The 21,777-nt window shown below is 42.7% G+C and overlaps 1 long non-coding RNA gene across 1 annotated transcript in view; it reads left to right on the top strand.

The window, feature by feature from the left end:
• The first annotated feature begins 275 nt into the window (after window positions 1-275).
• LOC130683025 (uncharacterized) overlaps window positions 276-21,777 on the top strand; it is an 81,505-nt gene continuing 60,003 nt past the window's right edge. The window contains exon 1 of the long non-coding RNA XR_008996587.1: window positions 276-1,563. This is a non-coding gene — a long non-coding RNA (uncharacterized LOC130683025). The remainder of the gene's footprint in view (window positions 1,564-21,777) is intronic.

Below are 21,777 nucleotides of genomic sequence, written 5' to 3'. Positions count from 1 at the left end.
CTGTTTCAACGTCCTGAGAACTACATGAGAAATGTGAGCCTGTCACATTTGAAAATGGCCACAACATTTTCATCGATTGATCCATACATAACCTTGTTTGATGCATTTCTCTGTATAAGGACAGCATACTTAATAAATCTCATTGATTCATTAACATTGAACCCCTGGCCAATGGCAAAGTAACTCATCTGTAAATAGAACTTATCTAAGATGTGTATTTTCCACATCAGGAACATTGCAGCCTTCTTGCATTGAGGAATGCCAGGCAACACTACACTAGAGGCCATTTTAAACAGCAAAGTCACCAACAAAAAGCACAAAGATGTGAAAAGCATGACACCAAATAGACTTCAGATAGGTCAGTTGTTTACAGTATGAGAACTGAAACAAGAAGGCAGATCATTATTCTGCTCAACTTCAGCTGGTAACGGGTACATGGGGGAACTCAAAATTGTTTCCATTCTGCACATGTCTGTGAATGACCATGAAAATGCTACAGATATTGATTTGGGGTTACCAATACATTTTAGGGAGTAGGTGCATCCACAAACATGGACTCTGCAAATAATAAGGATTGTACATACATTATTTTATTTGGCAAATATTTTTAGTATATCTATTAAGTGCCAGATACTGTACAAGGCACTGGGAATTAAGAAGTGAACAAAACAAATCTCTGTGTTCATGGATCTAACATGTTGGGGAAGGGTTAAATACGGATGACTACATCACGGTCAGATGGTGACAGTATGACTGATTAAACTGGGAGGGGATTAGAGAAGGATGTGGAGGGGCTGCTATTCAATCTGAGTCATCAGAGGAAAGCCTGGCATATATATATAACACTGAAACACTCAAAGGAAACAAGTCATAGGGACAGGCTTGGGAAGAGCAATCCAGAAAGTGGGAGCAGGAAGTGTGAAGATGCTGCGCAGGTGGCCAGTGTGGCTGGTGCCATACTGGGAGAGGAGATCAGAGTGGGCTGGCAAGTGATGGTAAACTTTTTAACATCAAAACCTGGACACTTGAAAGGAATGTGCTCTGAGGATTCAAAGCAGCAGCTCTGGCATGCTTCCTAAGTTCTCATAATTTTGACAAAAGAAAACAGCCTTGTGTAGTTTCTCTTGAGAAAAGCTCAGGTAAGAGCCAGAGAGGATCTTTGCAGAGGGATAAAGGTGTTGCCAAACTACCCAAGACCTCTGCTATGTCTGAGGCTTGGTTGCTAGGGCAAGGGAAGTGCCTTAAAATCAGCCAGACTTGGTAAGATTCTCTGGGAGATAAGGTGGCCCAAGACTGCAAGATTGAGGACAATTTCATCAGCGTTTGTAGTGCATTTGAGAAGAGTCACAACAAACAAATAATCCCCAGGACAACAGGAGGAGTGGAGGCGGGAAACTAGTCCACACAGTGAGAATCAACTTGTGGAAAAAAGCTGCTCACCCAATACCGAGTTCGGCTCACGGTGCTTGTAAGAATATCAGTGCTGTGTGCGGTCCATGCTGGAGTCAGCTGCAAAGTCTTCTGAAATTAGAGGTCCTAAGACTCAATCCTCACAGCTGACAGGTAGGGAAACTGAGGCCCAGGGAGGGACAGGGATGGGCTTCCAATCAAACACCAAGGAGTAGCTGAGCCAGGACTGGAAACTAGCCTTGTCATCAAACTGCCACTCTAGACAGTTATTATGAGAATTTAGGAGAAGAAATTTGACAACATTCCCAAGGCTGCAGAAAAGTCACTGACTGTAGCAGCTGCTGTGTTTGTGCCCATGCCAGCAGCACCAACTTCTGCAATTCAGTTCAGCGAACTCTTGTTCTGCTCAGCCTGGTCATTCAGCATCTGGCCCCGGGAGTGCCCTGTGGGATTTTGTGTGGCCAGAATATAAATCAGTCCCAAGAGAAATGTTTCAGTCAGCAAAGATGGTCACTATAGATGGAAGACAGTCAGGGGAAATTAAAAGCGTGTTCCATGTCCTTTAGCTCTAACTGGGGTGGATCCTTCTTCTGTAGCTTTTGTATGGAGGCCTGTGGTTTGTAGGAATCTCTGGCTATAGGTTTCTTCTGACCCTCTATGAATCACTGAATCCCCAAAGAGGTCCAGATGTGATTGGCCAGGAACAGCGGTTTGCCAGACCTGCTCTCTGGAGGGAGGGGAGGGGGAGCCCCCACCTGTTGTGTTGGACAGGATCTGTGGTGTAAATACCGTCACCATGGCAGATTTCAAGCTACCAGTGATTTAAACCAGCTCAGAGAATTCCTGAACGTTTAACAGTCAGCTCTCATGAACCAGCGCCAGCCATCTCCAGCACCCCCCGAGCTCCCTGCGAAGAGGGCCGGGGGGCGGGGGTGGGGGGCAGGGCTGAGGGAGCTGCGTTTGGTTGCTCCTGCGTAGTTCTGTGAGGTCAGACCTCACCTGAAGGGTGTGACTAGTTTCAGATCCTTGATTATAAGAGGAGTATCGACAAATTGAAAATTATTCAGGGGATTGAGTAAGAAACAATTTCATCTAAAAAAAAAAAACATACTGTTGAGAAAACCACCAGTGGGAATGAGAATCCAGGAGAGGAAAAACACAGGAGAAACATGGGGTATCTTGTCGTCGTTTGCAGATCTCTGTGGGGCTCTGAGTCACTTTTCCTGGGAGCGAGGAGAGCTGTCTAGGCCAAGGAAGCTGAATGTCAGCCCAATTTGAGAACTTTCTCATAAAGCTGCCCGAAGAAAGGCAGGGCTGCCTGGCTCTGGAGGGAGCGCTTCCTCTCTGGAGGAACGAGGGAAGGTGTGGGGCAACCACTAGGTGGGGCAGTGGCAGTGGGGGCCCCAGGGCCCCTCTAGGCCCAGGGCTGATCGGCAATGGAGTCTTCCTTCTCTTTCTCCCATTGAACCGTGTTCACCTTCTCACTTTCTGTTCCTTTTCTCTCTCTCTCTCTCTCCCCTGGCTCACTTTCCTAGTTGTCTTTGGCCGGTATACCTGACTTGGCTCCTTCCCTGGACACTGACCTCTGTATCTTACTGAAGAAAAGACCAAGCCTCTTAGCTTTCTCCTGACAGTTTACATTCCAGGAGGAGAGCCCGTCCCTCCTTTCCCCATTTCTCATTGCTCTCTTTCTCCCTCTCTTTCCAACATTCTCAGCCCCGCATTTGGGACTGGAGAAGGGCAAATAAACAAACTGAAACTGAAACTGAGCATTGGCCATAAAGTGAGGACATCTGGGAGGCTGGCAAGGAATCTCACGTGCCTGTCGGGTTTCAGGCTCCACATTTTGTGTTGCTTGGTAACCAGCCCCACAGTTTCCTTTCATGCTTTATTCTCCCCCATCCCTTGTTTATAGTGTAATTACCACTGTGACATCATAATCCCCTATTGAACAGCTGTCAGGGGGGCCCAACTGCTGAGTAAACAGGGCTTTACAATCTCTCCTCCCACAGGCTGGTTTACTAAATAGATCAATATTTGGTTTGTAGGCTCAGGGATTAGGAGGTGGAAGTGTCTTTTGAAAAAGCCCCCTCTCTTCCCAGGGCCTCTAGTGCACCTGAGAATGTTGCAAAGAAAAGCCAGGTTTGTGTACAAAAAGCGGAATCGCCCAAGCTGCTTTCACCTGCCTGAGATTTCTCAAGGAGCAGCATGTCTTCAGGAAGTGAGACCCATTTGAGAATCAGTAATGTTTTAGGTTCTTTATTCTGATGCTTAGAGAATTCCACTTGCTTCTGTCTCTCTGCCTCCCCCTTTTAGCTCCCCTTTTCTCTGTCCCCAGTCCCATTTGACTTAATCTTTCTAAATGGATATTATAGCCTCAGGGACTAAATGGATAAACAGGAACTAAGCTCCTGAAGATCTCCTCCTACTACTTACCCCCACCATTCTCCCCACTCAACTCCGGGATTAGAAGCTCCACAAAGAAGGCAACCTCCGAGGTTTCTTTGACAACCTAGAGATTCCTAGGTAATAGTTTGGGAAAGGGTGATTTAGTTCTTGCCTCCCCTGGCTCGGTAAAGTGTGGCAGAAACACATATAGGAGCAGAGAACTTGGAGCCTGAGCATCGGGAGATGTGAGTTTAACCCTGGTGCTTCCTGTATTTGCTGTGTGACCTTGGACAAGTCCCTTGCAGATACAACATTAGGATCTCCAGGGCCTCTCCCAGGGAGGCAAGGTGTGGCATCCAGCAAAGCTGGGCTCAAAAGCTAGACCAGATTCTACAATCAACTACAAAGCCCCCTAAACCACAGGCAACTACTTGGAGCTGCATTTGCTTAATAGTAAAAAAGGGGAAAGTCAGGCATGATACTTGGTGGGTGTCTTTTTTTTAATTGAAGTATAGTTGATATACAGTATTATATTGGTTTCAAGTATACAACATAATGATTTGGTAGTTATTTACATTAAATGCAGCCCCAATAAGTATAATTACTACCTGTCAACATAGAAAGATATTACAGTATTATAGACTATATTCACTATACTGTACTTTCATCCCCATGACTATATTATAATTGAGATTTTGTCCCTCTTTTTCACCTTCATGTATTTCACCTATCTACCCCAAGTCTTCCTCCTTGATATACATGGTATCTCTTCCCTGTGTCTATGAGTCTATTTGTTTTGTTTTGTTTTTTTGAATTCCACATGTAAGTGAAATCATATGGTATTTGTCTTTCTCTGCCTGACTTATTTCACTGAACATAATAACCTCTAGGTCCATCCATGTTGTTGCAAGTGGCAGGATTTCTATCTTTTTTATGGTTGAATAATATTCCATTATGTATATGTACCACCTGTTCTTTATCCATTCATCTGTTGATGGATACTTTAGTTGCTTCCATGTCTTTGCTATTGTAAATAATGTGGCATTAAACATAGGGGTACATGTGTCTTTTTGAATCAGTGATTTTGTGTCCTTTGGGTAAATTCCCTGACATGGAATTGCTGGGTTATATGATGATTCTATTTTTAGTTTTTTGCAGAACCTCCCTACTGCTTTCCATAGTGACTGCACCAACTTGGATTGGTGAGTGCCTTTTTAAAGCTAACATTGTGTAATTCCTGTAAAAAAAACCATAAACTATGGTAAAGAAAGGCTTAGAGGTAAAAATGAGACGGAAAGAGAAGAGAAAGGATAGTAACAGCCAACACTTGTGTATGCCATTCAGAGCATTCACAGCCCCTTCCACCTGTGTGACCTCAGGTAATCCCCACAACAAACTCAAGGAAAGGAAAAGCCCCGCATGTATTGATATCTTAGAGTGGACCAGGCACTGTCCTAGTTTTTCATTAACATCATCTCCCTCTATCCACATGAAAATGGCTGGTCCCTATTTTCCCCGTTTTGTAGATAACTGACATTCAGAGAACTGAAATGACCGGTCCCAGGTCATCTAGCTGACAGCATTGGACCCACTCAGGTCCATCCAGTTCACACCTCTCTGTCTCCCCCTATACCACAGAAGTAGTCAGATCAATGTAGAAAGGGCAACAGCCAAATAGATGATCGCTAGAAGTTAATGACCTGGGTGAGAGAGAAGAATATTTACATAACATCCAGTGCTTCCTTCACAGTTGTCATGCAACACCATAGGGCCCTGCTGATTCAGTCATTTCATGGGGTAATTAGAGGCTGCCTTTCAAAAATAAAACAACACAAGTGTCTCTGGGGATTTGTGTGACCTCCTTTCAATAGGTGATTGCAAAAGGCCTGTTCATCTAGAAGTATTCCCTGAAAGCTGTAAGTACCCAGGAAAGTGGGGGACGGTGATTGTCTGAAGTTGACTTCAGACAATCTACAGAAACCCAGTTCCTGAGTTTTCTGTGCAAGGAATAGCAAACACATCCTATAATTCCTCTACTCTCTAACTGGTGGCTTTCTCTTTGAAGTATGGTTTCAATTCAGTTTCATTAGATTTGCACGCAGATCTGTACAGTGATAACATTCCTCTGTGCTAACTCTGTCCAAGATAACTAACCTGTTTCCAAGATCTAATTCTGTATGTGGGAATCTTGCCTTGTCCTGATCGCCAGACCCATAGGCAGGCTTGGCAGGCTGTGGGGGAGGAGGTCCCAGGCTTGCCCTGGTGCCCTGAGCGAAGCTTCCTCCTCTTCACTGTTAGGCAGAAGCACCTGTCCTGCAACAGGAGGCACTGTTCTTGCTGGCAGAGCTCCGACTCCCTGAAGGAGAAGCTCCTTAAGACTTAAAGCCCCTTGAATATGTCAAAAGCCATGTGTATTTGCCAATACATAAAATGCACTTTTTAAGAATCCCTTGTATCAGCCTCTGTGAATTATACCCCAAAGGAAAAAAAAAAAAAAGCTACAACCATCTGGGGACGTCCCACAAACCAGTAGTTCTCCAACTGTAGCATGCATCCGAATCCCCTTGGAGGGTCTGTTAAAGCGGAGATGACTGGGCTGCATCCCCAGAGTCTCTGACTTTGTAGTTCTAGAGAGAAGCCTGAGGATTTGCATTTGTGACCAGTTCCCAGGTGATGTGATGCTGCTGGTTGGGGGACCGCATCTGCAGAACCACTGGTCTAAACCACCTGTTCCGGCTGCTTGAGTCACGGAGCCACTGGGAGCTGATTTTTTAAAGCTCTCTTTCACATTTTCCCTCTCAGTTGGCCATTATTCTGAGCCTTTCTTCTGTCAAAGAGTTTTAGGAGTGCCTTCCTCCAGCAAGAGCACAAGTCAGGCTGCCTTCTCTGGCATCATTTTCCGTATCATCTCAGAGCTTATGTCATTTCTGCTCTTAGATGTAGCAAAGTTTCTGATCTACATTCCCTCTCATGACTCTGCATCTTCGGACTTGCTGTTTGCTCTCTGGGCTAGAAGGCCTCCCTGGATTTCCCTGGTGACTTTTGAATTCCGTGACAACAGGGAGCTCATGGCATGGCCCCTTTAGGGTCGTCCCTAAACAACCTACCCAAGCAGAGAAGGTTTTCCTTCTCTTTATTTAATTGTATAGCTGCTAGTAAAAATTTGCATTTCAGTCCTTGACATATTCTGATGTAAGGATCTATTTGCAGGCTCTCTCTGCCCACCAGACAAGGGGGAAGGCAGAGACAAGGAAAGACTCGGCTTGAGGTTCTCTGAAGCACCAAGCATGTGGATCTTGCTACACTATAGAATCACCCAAAGAACTTGCAACAAATTCCAATGCTGAGGCCTTTTCCAGACCAATTAAATCAGAAGCTCTAGGGAACAGAGCTGCGATTAAGGCCACCAGGCTCCAGATTTCCTAAGTAGTTTTCAGGAACTATAGCTCCATTCTGATCTTATGCTTTTGTAGTCCAGTATCTTGTCTATGAGGCAGATGGAAAAGACTTTATGGTTCTCATTTTATAAGTGAGGAAAAGACTTTAAGAGAAGATCACCAGTTCATTGATTCAGTAAATCATTGGTTCATTTGTTCATTCATTCATTCAAGAACTATTGTTGTGGGAAATCCAAAGTGCCTAGGTATAGTGGTAACCAATAACAAACGTGTCCCATTCTCATGAAGCTTTCAGCCTGGTGAGTGAGACAAACTGGTCAATCACTCAAATAAATGTAAAACACATTCCTGATAAATGCTACAAAGGGGAGATGTTTTTCTCAGAGGAGAGGAACACAACTGATTTTGGAGTTTATAATAGGGAAGAGTTTGATCAAGTCCTAGAGGCCAAGGATACTTTCATTGGGAAAGGTCAGTTGACTGGAGAGGGGAAGGATGAGGTATCCATTGGGCAAAGAGGAAAAGGCAGAGTATCTCGGGCAGAGGGATCCACAAGAGGCAGCCAAGACCAGAGCCTCCTTAAGCCAGGTTTACCCCATAGATCTGGGCTCCTAACCTCCTCACCTCAGCCTTTTACTTCACTGCTCTCTGGACTAGCAATCAGGGCTCCAGAGGAGTGTAAGCTGGGTGTGTTTGCATATACAAATCTACATGCATGTGCATATGGACACAGCACATACTTCCATAAACACATCATATGCACACATGTAAGCATGCACACACACACAAACACACACTGTTCTTTTGCCCAGGTAAGAGCAGGGCACCCTGCTTTAGGTTGTGCCTAAATATTGACACACTAGGTCCCTGTTTTCCAGGAAGCTCAGAATAAGTTTTAAATGAAATCACCTCCAATGTCATTTGACAAATGGTGTCATCCCATCGCAGCAGCATGAGAGAGGTGTGGGGAAGCCAGACAGCCGGCAGAAGGGAGTTGACAGTCATAGTGCCCGGAACCATGGGCCACACTCACTCTTACCCAGTCTCAACTAAGTTCTTCCTTTTTGTGATTCTGGAAGAACCAGAGGAAGGGCCGGAGTGCCCTGTCATTCTGCTCCCAGACTTTTGTTTTGCATTTGCAAAAGCTCCTGTTACACCAATTTTTCCTTCATTAAAAGATTTATATCCTTTTGTCCTACATAGTATAGAGTAGAGAGCAATTAACTTGTCCTTTAAACATTACTACTAATAAGAGCGATGGTTATCCAGAGGGGAAACTGTTCATGCTTGTCCAGTTAAAGCACAATCTCCTAAACTTCCTGTTGTGTGACTGCCTCTCGAATTTTTGGCAGTGTATTATGTGAAGAAAAGATTAATTCAAGAAGTCAGAGTAGTTAAGGGCTCTACATATCATGGTCTTTCAGCAATAACAGAAAAACAGATTAAACAGAGTCCTAGAATTTTCAATAAAATAAGGATGGTTCAAACAAGCTTACTATGTAGAACAGAACTGGTTAAATAATTTTAACAGCTATCATTTCTTGAACACTTGTCAAGTATCAGATAATGTATCAGGTGTTCACTTGTGTTATATCAGGTAATTCACACACACAAAAAAACAATTTTATTGAAGAAAACAAGTTCAGAGAAGTTAAGTAACTACCACCAGGTCATACAGCTAGTAAGTCAGATTCAAGTCCACCTGATTCTGAAACTCATGATATTTTCTAAAATTATAATCCCTTAGGCCTATGTACCTCTGTTTTCTCATCTGTAAAGTGGGTATTATAATATTGTAAAATTCATCCCTTTGTATGCCTTGTAGGGATGATGGAATAATAACTGTTGTTAGCAATAATAATAATGATAGCTTCAGTTTGTGTAGTTCTTCAGTTTCCAAAGTGCTTTTGCATCCCACTTAAGCAATACAACGACCTTGTGACACAGGTATTATCATGCCCACCTTCCAGATGAGAACATGAAGCTCTGAGAGACAAGGTGATTTGCCCAAGGCCATGGCTCTAAGAATGGTAGCACCAGAAGATTGATACCAAGGTCAGTTCTTGGTCTCCCTAACATCAGCTGCCTCTTTAATCACCAAGGTAACTAAATAGACTCAAGGTTCCTCATGTGAAGGAAGGACTCAGGGAGTAATATTATGTAGGGGGGTCATTAGCACTGTTACCATGCTTGTTATTAGTTGCAAAGGACAATGAAGTGTTTGACCCTTTCTACCCTCAGTAGATCACCTTCTCTCTCTTGTTAGTCAGACCTTCCTCTCTTTCATCTCTTGGTCCTTGAAATCATAGCACTCATTTCTAGAACTGCTCATGTGCTCACATGGCCTTGAGAAATTAGGGTCTGAACCTGGTCAGACACATAGAGCTATTCAGGGGGGCTCTCCTCTCCTTTGTGAATAGAAAAAGTTGGAGTATTCAGCAGTTAATTAACATTTTAGATACACGAATGGCAGCTATACTCATTAAATCAGCTTCTGATATAAATTGATGAGAAAGCAGCCCCTGGGTTACAATTAGGAATGTTCTTGTCCCTTTGGCTTGGCCAAATGGATAGGTGAAGACCATTAGCAAAAGTACAAAGTAGTCACTCAGGAGAGAGGAATAAATTATTTACAGAATAACAAGGAAGAGCTCAGAGTCACAGTGGGTCACAAGTTACGTATTAGACACAGTGTGGTAGGTTTTTCCATTGCTGGAAAATCTTTCTAATTCTCAGAGAGTTGATCTTAGCCATAGAAGTTATTTTTTTTGGGATCTATGACTCAGAAAATATGGAATTTAGACAGGATCTAGGGATGGGTTGATAAAAATAATATGGTTCTAAAAAAAGTAATGTGAGGAAAAACTAAAGGAATTGGTGTGTAAATTAGGATTGCATAGAAGGAGGCCACGTACTTGCTTATACTCTCAAGAATAATGCACAGGAGGGCAGGGAACCATCAGGGCAGGGATCCACCAAAGCGTATCCTTCCCTCCCCCCATCTTCCTGCCAGACCATAACACAGGAACTTGTACCCCCTTAGAAGTATAGGTCTGATTCCTGGCTCCGGCCCTAATTGGTGTCAGTGAAAATTTACTTTGGCGGACATTTCTCATTTGGATGGGAAAAGCAATGCTACTCAGGAGTGGCCTTTGTTTCTTGGATTCTCCACACTTAATGAGGCAAGTAATGATGCTCCTTGGAGCTGGAAGTTGTCAGACCCATCCTACCTCAGGTTTGGGTCTCAAGTTCTAGAACTTAGGGAAAAGAGTAGAAACTCACATAGGCCTCTTGTCTCACATTTTCCAACACCACTTTCCCAACAATAATGCTGATATTAAGACTCCTGTTTGACTCTAGTATTTCTTTCTTAATAAATTCGGACCTCAAATGGGAGAGATGGTATTAGTTGGTCCCCTAAGATACCCCCCCACCACTAAAAAAAAACTCTACAAGCAAAACTGTAATTTAGTTTTGAAGAAATCCTTTCACGATTGTGAGATTACAGGTAGAAATAGTTCATGCAGCAGAAGAAGAATCTTCTTTTGAGATGAAAAAAAGTCAAAGACCTAAAGTAGAAATAAATGTTGAGAGAATTTTTAAATGCTGGACTAAGGATAGACCCTCCCAAGGCCCCTTAAGATTCTGTTATTTGACAGATAATTCAACTTGAAGAAAGGTCCAATGGAGAAATCTGTGTGTGTCTTGCTTTCTGGAAGGTGGTGAGGGACGGGCTTTCCTTGTGCCATCATGGAAAAGCCGTGGATGTCTTTGTGGGTGCAGGTTGAAGGACCCCTCAATGCTACAGCAATACGGAGGAACTCCCCCTGGCCTGGGAATTGCATCTGTTGTCACAGATGTGAAAGTGACAAAATTCACTTGTAGAGAAACCCATTATAGAGACAACTGGGGAATCAGCTTCTCTGTCCCCATTCTCTCACCCCTCCCCAGTCCCACAGTCCCACAGTCCCAAAAAGATTGGTTGTCATGCCCTGAGAATGTGGAGCCATTTTGCATCATGTAGAAGGAAACAGGAAAGGAGCTGGCATGCCAGATACTTACCTACGTTATGTTACTTAATCCTAGGAGCAGGTGGATCTATTCTTGGCTTAGAGAGGGAAAGCCAAAGCTTAGAATACGGAATTGCTCAAGACTACAGAGTTTCTAAGTGGGAGAGACTGGTTCAAGCCCAAACGAACTGGAATTGTAAATTCCATTTGCAAATACTTGACCTCTGGGAGCCAAAAAAAATGTCAAGTATTTGTCTTCTCTCTTCCTCCGCTTAATCTTTTCTCGTTGCCTGGAATGTCATTCACTCATTTATTCATGCCTTCAATAAATACGTGAAGAACACTTCCTATAAGCCTGGGAATTGGTTCTAGCTCTTGAAAAATAGATGAACAAGAACATGCTGGTGCCTTCTAGAAGCATAACATCTAGGGAGAGACAAGTATGGACAAGAAGAAACAAATATAATGTGATAAATTCTATGGGTGAAAACCAGACAACACTCTTTGAAATCAAAGGTAGTTAGGCAGTAAACTACATTAACAGATGGGAAGACAGGTGGAAGGAGATGGAAGGGGTAATAAAGAGAGAATGCTTGAGAAGACATTTTTGAGATAGTATACATGAAATTGGTTACCATGGTATCTGAAAAACAAAACTAAAAAAATTCACTTGCTAGTTTTTAAGAATTGATTCAACGCATATTTATTAAGAGGCCTCTGTATGCCAGGTACCACTTCAGGCACTGAGGATCAAGCAAGAACTGAAGTCCTGGCCTCATGAACCTTATGTTTTAGCCGAAGAGTCAGATGCAAAATAATGAAAAGCTTTGTAACATAATGCCAAGTAGTGATTAATATGATGATAAAAAGTCAAGCCGGCCAGGGGGATGGAGGGAGAGCAGCTGCTATTTCAGCTAGTTTGGCCAGGGAAGACCTTGCTGAACCCTTTGGGAGGGAGGATGTAGATTTCTAGGAGGAGAGTGGCCCACGCTGAGAAAAGAGCAAGTCTTGGAAGTCAGATCATGCTGCCTGATGTAGGAATAGCAAGAAGGCCAGTGTAGCAGAGCAAGAGAATAGGAACCTGCTAATAGTTGAGGTCAGGGAGATCTAGCCAGGGGCGAGATCAAGTATGGCTTTGTAGGCTATGGGAAGACTTGGAAAGCAACTGAGATCATTCATTTAATCACCATTTCTTATCTAAATGGATGTCTTACTCAGAATAACAGAATATCATAGGCTGGGTCTGAGATCAGGGTGCCAAGCACGGTCAGGTTCTGGTGAAAGCTCTTTTCTGGTTTGCAGACAGGCCGTTTTCATGTTGTATCCTTAAATGGTAGAGAGGGCAAGAACTTTGTGGGTCCCTTTTATAACAGCCCTGTCCCATTCATGAGGGCTACTCTCCCTCGTGATCTCATCTCCTCCTAAAGGCCTCCTCTCCTACTACCATCACATTAGGGGTTAGGATTGCAATGTATGCACAACTGTAGGCACAAACATGCAGTCCATGACACTGTGCACAAGGTTCTGCAGTAGGCATTTAAAATACAAATACTTCTACAAATACAATGTGAAACAAAATACATTTTAAGCATGTGTTTCTTTGGGCTGGTTTATCCCATTCTCAATTTCATGAAAACTGATATTCCTAATCTCTGGTTGATATGGGCTCTAGAGCCACTTAAAGGCAGAGTGTTTACCACCTGAAGCATAGGAAAGTTATCTATCAAAAGAAAATTTGAAGTTGGGGAAATATGCAATAAAAATTTTGGATGCACCAATTGGGAAACTACCACATGGATCAAAACCAGAAACTGTCTTCACGTGGTCATTTTAGTTTGGTTCCTTCTCCCCATCCACTTAGTAAAACCAAAGGCATTTTCACAAGTATTCTGGCCTTGAGGTTGAATTTAGAAGCCCACGACTGAAGGAAACCGGGACCTGGAGGCACTGGAGTCTCCTGTGGAAGTTCTCAAAGGCCTCTACCTGAGCCTACTTTCTCCAGTTCAGTGTTCACAGTAGGGCTTTCCTGGTGTGAACACAGAACATGGAGACAGCTCTGGGGCCCCTTTCAGATCTGGAGAGGCAAAATTCCCAGCTCCTGAGAACGGGGCGGGCATCTAAGCCCACTGGGAGAACGATGCATTGTTCCGCAGTCCTGGAGATCTGCTCCCTGGCAATCCTGGGGTCCTGGGGGTCGGGAAGATCCTTGACTCCCTGCTGTTACTGAGAAAACTGAGCCAAGAGGGAGGAGTGGGAGAGGATGAATCAGTGTTTTGGGATCTATTAAGCAAACCTTAGTGGAATAGGAGTCAGAAGGAGGGGAATGGGAGGGGAATTCCTATTGACTTCCCGTGTACTTGCTCCCCTAAGGAGCTCCATCTAATGCTTATTTCCTCAAACTCAAACTTGGCAGGGACGACCGCCAAACTCACCCCTAGGTTTGCATCAGTGTTTCTTTCTGATTTTGGAAGATGGTGAGATGGGGAACTAGAACTTTTCTGTAACACAATTCCTGTACTGCTGCTGCTATTGGTGCTCTGCAGGTAGGAAGATGGGGCTCAGCAAATGAGAGCAGGTAGGTCTTCTGGGCCAAAGTTGAGTTCATTCACTGGTCTGAATTATTCACCATGGACTGCTCAGTTCCCTGACAAGTCACAGGTGTATCAACTGTTCCCTTCTGTTGAGGATATCTCTTTTCTTTGCCCAGGAATATGAATCCTACTGATCTCAGGATGCCTCACTTTTGCCTCCAGAGTCTTCTGTTTTTCTCAGTGCTGGGAATTGCTCCCATGTTTCATTAACACTCAGATTAAGCTCTACCATGCCTTCATGATACCATCCCCACATCACCACCACACTTGAGGGAATTAAGGCCAGAGCGGGAAGTGGCTTGTTTTAAGCCCCAGATGAATTCCTCTCCTAACTTCTTTTTGGAGGGGCTGTTGTACAGAGGGAGGCTGTAACGCAAGTTCTTCTGCAGTCATTTCCCCCAAAACACTTTGAGGGACATGTAATGCAATGGCTTCCTCTAATTTGCTCATGGATAAAACACCCAAACTATATGTCTTTCCTTATCCCATAGTTATCCACCTGAAGATATCCCAATACACCCTCACACTCCCTTGAAGTAAGAATCACTTGAGCAGCCACTGTGCAGGTAAACATTTGGAAGGCTGAAAACAGGTGTTGCAATGTTTCTATCGCAAAGGCAGCTTTTGGAAATTGAGCTTGGCTAGGTTATCTGAGCTCTGGGTTTTAATTAAAATGTTTAATATATAATTTTGATCATGTAATCTTGGTTAAGATTTTGAATGACTTCTGACTCATTTTCTTAAAATTAGGCAAATACGTATGACATGCATACACATACACACCTCAGGCACTCACACATCTTACTCATTCCACATGCTAGATTAAATTTTCTTTTTCAGTGTATGACCTTGTAATTAAGAAGTAAATTTTCTTTGAAGAGACAATTACAGTTATAGATGGTAGCGAGCGGGAAAGCTCAAAGACTGTTCCCTGGTATTAATCAGAGGCCATTTGCATTACCACTTAGCAATCTTGCTGAAGTTTCAAAATAATAAAGTGAGAATGCTTATAAAGTTGCCAAGAACACTTCTTACCTTGAAGCTGTAATTATTCAAAGAATTGGTATGTCACTGCAGGTGTTGAGGACAAATACCCTCTCCTCTGCCTCCACCTCTACATCCAATTTATAGAATCTTAGGGTGTCTGAGCTACAGCTCAGAAAGTGTGCAAACTCATTTCACTGAACTCCCTAACCATAAAAATACGGAAGTACTCAAGAAGGAAAATTACTTGACTTAGTAATTGGAAACTGGGTATGGAGTCGGGCCAGGGCCTCATGGCCTGTTGAATCTTAGTCCAGATGGTCCCATTACCCAAACTATTCCTATCCAACCTGAGATTAAAAGTAGCTTTCAAAAAGATGCTTCCTAAACCCAATTAATGTAAATAGGGGACGGTTAGGCAATGGGACAAGTATGTATGGACAAAGCAGAGCATATCTAGAGGAAAGAGTACTTCAGCCTATGATACGGGAAAAATGGCTAAAGGAGCAGTTGATGTTCAGAGGAGTAGGCCTCCTCATGGAGACAGCACATGCTTTGTTTATTTTTGTAAATACAGTATACAAATTAGTGCCTTGATAAAGGAACTAACATTTAAAGAGCCTCTATTATGCAATTGTTACCCCCATTTTGTAGATGATAAAACTGAGGTTCAGGAAAAATTGTGCCTTGCAGAATGTCACCCAGTGGAGCTATAGCTCAAAACTAGGCCTTGACTGCTCCAAAGCTTACATTCCTTACATCTTACTCCAGTGCATTTGTTGAACTGGGGCAGTGGATGGAAATTATTGAGGCAGATTTCAGTGAGATGAGTTAGAGAGTAAGAACTATCCCAGATGTATAAAACCAAGGTGGCTGTATTGGATAGGGGCAAGCATCCCATTCCTGAAAATGTGTGAGTGGAGGCTGATTTTCCCTTGGTGGGGATGTTATGAAGGATCTAATCATTGGAGGAGATACTCAGCCCGTTGGTTAGGGAGCAGGTATTGTCTCACTGCAATCCACAGGGCTTCCTTTTGAATTCGTCATGAGGTAACTTCCCGTATGGGTGGGTCATTTGTTACTGTGTGTGAGATGTGTATATGTGTGTGTGTATGTGTGCGGGGTGCGGGAGGGATGTGCAGTGGAACTTTCTCTGGTTTCCCTACAGGTCTGCATGCTTGTGCCTTTGTTCCTCTCTGCATCCTCACATTCTTCACACAGCGGCCTGGGTAAATGGCAGTTCCCAGCACTCACAATCCCTCTTGCCTTGCTCTGTTTTCCATAGTGCTTATTACTGTCTGGCCAAACTATCTACTTTGCTCATTAAACTTATTGTTTTTTGGTCTGTCTTTCCTATTCCCTTCTCCCAGCAGGACTTAAGCTCTACCAGGAAAGGGCTTTTTGTTTATTTTGTTTACTGAAGTAACCAAGTATTTAGCACTAGTGCTTAGCACATTATAGGCATCTAAATATTTGTTGGATAAATTAATGAATGGATGGGTACCCCTATAATTTGTTTTTTGAGGTTAAGGACATCTGCAGAAAGGGCCTCCTATTTCTTCCTCCTGAATGCTTGACTGATGCCATCGTGCACTGACGTCTAATAAGGACGTCTGTGACACAAAAACATGCTTACAGGTGAGAATGCTGGACCCTGGACTAGGGCAGTACAGCAGAGATTCCAAAAAAGGAATAAGATAGAGATTTTTAAGGTTCAGTTCTGGGGATGAACTATTTCACATAAAAATGGAGAATGTGCTGGGGTATAAAGGATGCTGGATTGGGAATCAGAATACTTGAATCTAAGTCCTATAAGCCCCTTTTCACATATGCACATGCCACTTATTCATTCATTCATTCATCCATCATGCATCTATCCACCTACCCCTCTTTCCCTCCATCTGACAAATAAGACATTGCTGTGTCTCAGACATTAGTTTAGGAAATGGAAGCATAACAGTAAACATGATAGCAAGGGTCCAGCTTTCCTAGAATTTATAATCTAACAGCTGAGGTAGAAAGGGAGCCTAAAAACATGAAAATTACATACTTTGAATTCATGATAAGTATTTAAGAAAATAAAGCAGGGAAAGGAAATAGACACTGTTGAGTTGCATGATTTCGAGGTTCCCTTCTTGCTGTGGCATTTGTAGACTCCATGGAGATAACGACTCCTTCAAAAAACACACCCACAACTAAGCCACCCAAATAACACCAGATAGAATTCAGGAAATATTATGCTTCAAAGGCCTTCAAGTGCATTTTTAAAAGTACTATCTCTTAACCAGAATTTAATAATTATGCTTTGATATTTCTAAATCTTAATTTCATTGGGTTTAAGCAGTGATCTTGTATAATTGTAAGCATGGAATATAACTTAACTTTAAAAGCTTCTTGCTTTGATTCAATAAGTGCCTATGTAGTAGGCACTATGCTAAGTGCTGGAGTTACAGAGAAGAATAACACATTACCTTTCCTCTTAAGAGGTTGAATGGGACATGTAAACAAATACTGATAGGACAACAAGCCAAGTGTTAAGGTCTTTCAAGATAATGTTTGCATGAAGTCTTGAGGGAGCAAGGAGAAAAAAATGCTTAACTCTGTCTGGGGGTGGTAGGGGAAGGTCAGCAGGGAAAGTTGCAAAGAGGAGTGGACTTTTAAGCTGAGTGTTGGGGAATGAAAAGCCCTTGCATGTATTTACCATTCATCTATATTTGAACAAAGTCAGGATGATGCAACATGAACATTAATCACTCCATAAAGGTTCTTGATATGGGAATAGGTTGGTCTGGTTTAAAAAGTACAGCATGGTCATTTCAGCACCAACAAGCCACAACATGAGAGAGAAACTTCAGCAGTTCTGAAAACACACAAGGAAGGTGTACAACTTCAGTTGTTGCATAAAAATAAAATAGTATCTCATAACAACTTTTAGGAAAAAGCTCACAAAGTGAATAAACATTTGACAAATGACCCTGCAATGTCCTCACTTACTTTCACCTTTGGGAAAATTAAGAGAACCTCTGACTTGGGGAGCTTGCTAGTGTCCTAGCTGCATCTGCTATGGTAACTCCTATGCTAGTGAGTGGGTTAGAGACTATCGTGCAGCCCAGCAGGTGTGTAATGGCTAGAGAAAGGAAGCTGATCAATAGGCCTTGGACAGAAGCAAAGAGTTCCTTCTAATCTAATGCCATAGCACAAACTCAGAGAAAATAAGATTGTGACTCGGATTTGCACTAATATGGAGATTAGATCATTTAGTCCTCACAGTGTCCTGTGAGGTAATATCATCTTCTCTTCCCTTTATTGACAGGGAGCTGAGGCAAGGACAAGTGGAGTAACATCTTTGTAGAGCTGGAAAGTGACAGAGCTAGGGTTCTAAATCAGTTATCCTGAGGTCCCAAGAGGTCAGTTTGGGAATTTCAGAAATGATGCAAAAATGGGGAATTTTAGATATCTTTCTGCAACAGTGTGGCAGAGTGGATATATGCAGAGAAGCACAGCCAGTAGAGCTAACCTAGAGAGTTAGATCAAGTCGTTTTGTAAAAGTGTGACTGAGCTTGTGGTAAAGTAAGAAAAACACTTAGGGGAGAAAAACACAATTAACTGTGCTGCCAAAGGTGTAATTAAGTACAGGTCGCCCTGACTGACTCTGCAGATCTCAGATTCTTAGTTTTAGTGGGTTGGGAAAGCAGAGCATAGGAGACAAAGAATTCAGGACCTGAGCACCGTGGGATGTGGTTACAGAAATGACTGCAAAAACATAGGAATCCATCAAAGTGTCCTAAATGTGTGACCTAAAATAAAACCTGCTCCACAGAGGGCAGAGCAGTATACTTGACCATTTTGGCCTTGTTACAATGATTGGAACAATATTGTACAGGATCCCGTGTTGGTAGATCAGACATTCTGTGGGTTCTTGGATAACTCTGCTGGCCAAGCCTCTGTAGGCAGGAAAGGCAAACCCGTTTCTAGAAAATAAGTAGACCCCATGCAGTATGAATCACTGCTCTTTGCATGGTGGAAGGGGTTGAATTGTAATCTACTACAAAGCAATGTAGTCAGCCTGCCTCAAAGTACCTTATTGGTTTCCTTGAGGGGCAGTGCCATATTAGGGGCTCACCACTGGCTTCTGTTCCTAGACATTGGCAGCAGTGATAGCTTGATCTCCATGAGTTGGAGGCCATGCTCTTGAGCTTCATCCTTGCCTCTATGGCACTCTTTCCCTTTCTAAGCCTTACTTTGTATAGGAGATCTGCTGGGGCTAGAATTTAACATTCTCGGCATCTGGCGATTGAGTAATCATCTTCACATCTCACTTTGGAGTCTGCCTTTTGGGACCACTTCCTGGGGTCAATTGTCTTAGACTGGCTTCCTGAAAATAGACCCTGAGTCAAGTGGTTATTGGGGTGTGCTCTCAGGAGTTACACTTGTAATCACAGATGAGGCAGGCGGGATTGGGAAGAGGGAGGGGCTGCCCCTGAACTTGGTTGCCGTGATGCCTCAACCAGTCCTGAGGAGCTCTGGAATTTGGACGGCCTGTCAGGGTTATTTCAAACTGAGCTGTGGGCTGGGCATTTGCAGCCTTGCATTCTGGCAGACCAATAGGAGAGGATGTAGCCCCTGCCGGAGGCAGTCCCCTGAATCTGAGGGCAGGCCCCAGTGAGGTCTACAGCTGTGAGTGATGTAGGTGATATTCCCGTCTTCCAGGAAGTGGTGCTGGGCTGGGCACCACAGCCCCTGCAGCACTTTTCTGTGCCTGTCCATCCAAAGTGATTTACGAGATGGAATGGAGACATCAGCTCCACAAGTTCCATTTAAAAAAATAATAGACCTATCTATTTGTTCATTGCAACCATGCTTCCCAGGATGTGTAGCAATTCTGTAAGTTCATATTGGTAAGTGTATCTAGTCCTCTAAAGGAGCAAATATTTTCTCTTGTTCCTGACTGCTCTGTTTGGAATTTAGAATGAATCCCCATAAGCAGTTAGATTTTTGTTAATGCCGTTCTGAAATGAATTTGTAGCAGGAATGTTTAATGCTTAGCAAGACACAGAATCCATGTGACATTTATTTGTAACATTTGTTAGTAGTCTATTTAGCACCTCAGTTTTGCAAATAAGGAAGTTATTATATGTGCATTGGGGGTTGGAGTAACCATGATGTTTTAGAATAAAAGAACTGTGGGTTTTTTTATAAACAGGAATAGACAAAACAGAAAAGATTTAATCTGAAGCTGCTAAAACTTAAGCTTCAAGGCCACTTACTTGCTCAAGCTTCTTTCACATGGTCATATGATTTTATAATATTTGCAAGGAAAGATATTTGCATTTTTTTGTGATTTCTCACTTCAAAGAAATTGTCCCTTTTATAATGTGTGCTATATTCATAATTCATAATTTTTTTTTTTCTTAAAGAGCACCTCTTCTCCCTTGTATAAAAATAAAAATGGAATCTACCCCTGGACAAGAATTAGCAGAAAGTTGCTCCCTGCCTACTTATATAAGCATTTGAGCTCTATTGAGAGACAACAAGTTGACCCTTATTGGTCTGAGCCTGCCTAGGCTGAGTTTTTGAATATTAGAATATTTACAGGTTCTGGCTGACTGTGCTTATGTAATGACTTGTCCTTTATATCAAATGTTACTAACAACCTACCTATAAACAGTGTAAATACCTACGTCACTGCAATTTGAGTCTCTGAATAACTTACAAGGTATTACAGATGAGCAAACCAAGAATTAGAAAACTTAAATAACTTGCCAGATGTCGTGGGGTTAAGAAATATCAAGGTGTAACTCAAAATTAGCTCCTGCTTCCTCACCCTAGAGCTTGCTCCTCTGTGGCGATACCTGTCAACAGAACGCTCACCTAGATCTCTATGACAATGTTGGTGTTTTTTCCGACTAAAATGTCAAGAAAAAAATCTACTGAACATGTCTTAGGATTTATATATTTCTATCTAAAAGCTTAGTACTGGGATCAAATTATGCAGAGTCTACCTGAGCCGGAAAGAGTCTACATCAGAAGACACTAGAGGAAGTGGGTGTGGAGAGATGTAATGGAGGAAAATTTAGGAATTGGAGTTTGTATAATTTGGTGGTGACTATATTTGGAGGGGTGAAGAAAATGTCAAAGATGATTGCAGGTTACTAGCTTGGACAACCAGATAAAGAACAGTGTCACTACTGAGAAAGCAAACACAGATGGTGTCCTAGACAGAATAAAGCCCTCTCAAAAATGTCCTAATCCCCCAACCTGTAATTTTAACTTATATGGCAAAAGGGACTTTGAAGAAGTGATTAAATTAAAGACCTTGAGACACAGAGATGATCCTGGTTTAACTAGGTGGGCCCAGTGTAATCACAAATGTCTTCGTAAGAGGGGATGGGAGGCTTCCCGAGTGAGAGGAGACACGGGAACAGAAGTAGAGGAAGAGATTTGCAGATGATACCCTGATAGCCTTGAAGATGGAAGGAGGGGCAGTGAACCAAGGAATGTAAACAGCCTCTGGAAGCAGAAGGGGCAAGGAGACATCCTCTCCTGGAGCCTCCAGAAGGAATACAGCCCTGCCAATATTTTGATTTTAAGACTTCTGACCTTCAGAACTGTAAGATAATAAATGTATGTTGTTTTAAGCCACCAAGTTTGTGGTTATTTGTTACAGCAGCAATAAGAAACTAATATAGGTGGTAAAGCAGGTTTGGGGTCAGGGAAAGAATGCAAAGTTAACTTTGGTCATGTTGAGTTTGAGAAACCTGAAGGATATTCCAGCTCAAATGTCTAGTAGAAAATTGAACATATGACTAAGATCTTATATACAGATATACAACTTAACTTTCATAGTTATAGGCATGCAGTTAGGTAACAGCCAAAGCCACCAGAAGAAATGAGATGCCAACAGGGAAGAAAGTGAAGAAAATCTGCCCACTTGGGCTCTGGTGTACACCAACGTTATGGAAGGGGCAGAGGAAGAAAAACTTAGAAAAAGCCAAG

Source organism: Manis pentadactyla, chromosome 3 (assembly GCF_030020395.1).
Source record: "Manis pentadactyla isolate mManPen7 chromosome 3, mManPen7.hap1, whole genome shotgun sequence".
Classification (NCBI taxonomy): Eukaryota; Metazoa; Chordata; class Mammalia; order Pholidota; family Manidae; genus Manis; species Manis pentadactyla.
This window is presented reverse-complemented; position numbering and strand designations above follow the sequence as displayed.